Here is a 1,872-nt window from a genome sequence, read left to right as displayed (position 1 = left end):
AATAATATAAAAATTTAATATAATAAAAGTTTAATAATTTTTATAGAATTTGTTTAAAAATTTCAAAAGTATTGAAAGTGAAATATTTTTGACAAAAAAATAAAAATTGTTAGAAAATAAAATATGTATAAAATATTTTTAAAATGTTAGCAAATACAAAATATTTATCAAATATTTTAATTTTGAAATGAATTATGGTTTTTGGGTGAGTGGTATTGAAAAGTTATAGTACTCACCATTTACAACTTAATAATATATAATAATATCCATAGTTAAAATTTTTGTTATATTGTAAGTATTACATTTTAATTTAAAAAATATTTTTGATTTTGAAATGAGTTATGGTTTTTAGGCATGTGGGTATTGATAAGCCATGATATGGGCCTATGGTATTGTAACAAAGCCTAAATTATTGTGACACTTAGTAAATAAAAAAATAAAAAATAAAAAACAATTTACATTTTAATTTGCTTAAAAATTTCAAAATTAATTAAAAATCATAATTTTTTTTGCAAAATAAAAAACAATATAATGATATATAGTTTCTATGCGAATATGCACATTGGTTGGGTGTCATAATTCATAGATAATATCTCTCCAAATAAGCCTAGCTAATTAGTTCACTAAACTAATTAACAAATTAATTAAATTAAAATGACTAAAAAATCAAACAAGCAATCATCAATTAACTATTTCATAATTATGCATGAACAATTCCATTCATAATCATCAATTAACTATTTTTCATGATTCCTGCCTGAACGATTCCACTCATAGTGAAAAAAGTAAAACTCATGCATGCATGACTTCCCTTTAGTAAAAAAAAAATCCAATGCAGGGTGATGAAACCAATAGTTTCACAATAACAAAACCATGTGACCAAATAGCGAAAATATATAAAGTTGCTTATATATAGCAATAATTTCCTCCCTGGCTCGCACGTCGGGAGCTTGCGAAAAAGAGTACAAAGAAGCTGTATCTCTCAGGATTGTAGATCAAAATCTGCACAGGCTCCATACAATTTTAGCGTAACACATAGATCCGCCATAGATTTCCTGTGGCGCGCCCTTCTTGCAGGGTTTCTTCAACTGTATTTTGAATTTTGAGGGTTTTCTAATATTTCAGAATGATGCAGCCAAATCCCACGACAGCGCCCGCGATTGTTCGCCAGCAGCAGCAGCAACATCAACAATTTTACAGGCTAAATTGGGCGCCATTTGGCATTGAAGAAAAATATTGTATATTCGTGAGAAATTTGGCAACTGATGTGACAGACTACTTGTTGCAAGAGACCTTCAGAGCTGTATACCCGTCTGTAAAAGGAGCAAAGGTGATCACTGGTAAGATTACAGGCCATTCAAAAGGGTGTGGGTTTGTAATGTTTCGGGATGGGAATGAGCAAGCTCTGGCTATGACAGAGATGGATGGAAAGATTTGTTCCTCCAAACCTATGTCAGTAGGTCCGGGCATGATAATAATGAATACAAGGAATCAACAACCACATCCTGAAGTGGTGACATCAACCTCAGAGAATGATCAAAATAATACCACCCTATCTGTTGGTGGCTTACACCCCACAGTGGCAGTTGAAACGCTCATGGAGTCATTTGCCCAGTTTGGTATGTAAGGTTTGTAATATTTTAATAGATTTAATGATCTGTTGGTGTGAATTATATTGACTGATTGACCAGTTTGGTATGTAATGTTTTTAATATTTTAATAGATTTAATGATACTTTGAAACTATTAAAAATAAGTTATTCCTTATTCCTTCACATCTCAAGTTGGGGATATATCCGATTCCAATTACATCATTGTTTTTCACCAGACTCTTGAGGCAGAATGATTTAAGTTATATTGACTATTTAGGTGA

At 30.9% G+C, this 1,872-nt stretch overlaps 1 pseudogene; it reads left to right on the top strand.

Moving 5' to 3' along the window:
- The first annotated feature begins 1,129 nt into the window (after window positions 1-1,129).
- LOC149196263 (RNA-binding protein L pseudogene) lies at window positions 1,130-1,627 on the top strand (annotated as a pseudogene).
- The last annotated feature ends 245 nt before the right edge of the window (window positions 1,628-1,872 follow it).

This window comes from Pinus tabuliformis, chromosome 2_2, assembly GCF_031772625.1.
Source record: "Pinus tabuliformis cultivar Carrire ecotype Pingquan chromosome 2_2, CPIR1, whole genome shotgun sequence".
Lineage (NCBI taxonomy): Eukaryota > Viridiplantae > Streptophyta > Pinopsida > Pinales > Pinaceae > Pinus > Pinus tabuliformis.
The sequence above is the reverse complement of the archived record's forward strand: the minus strand, read 5'-3'. Positions and strand labels throughout refer to the sequence as shown.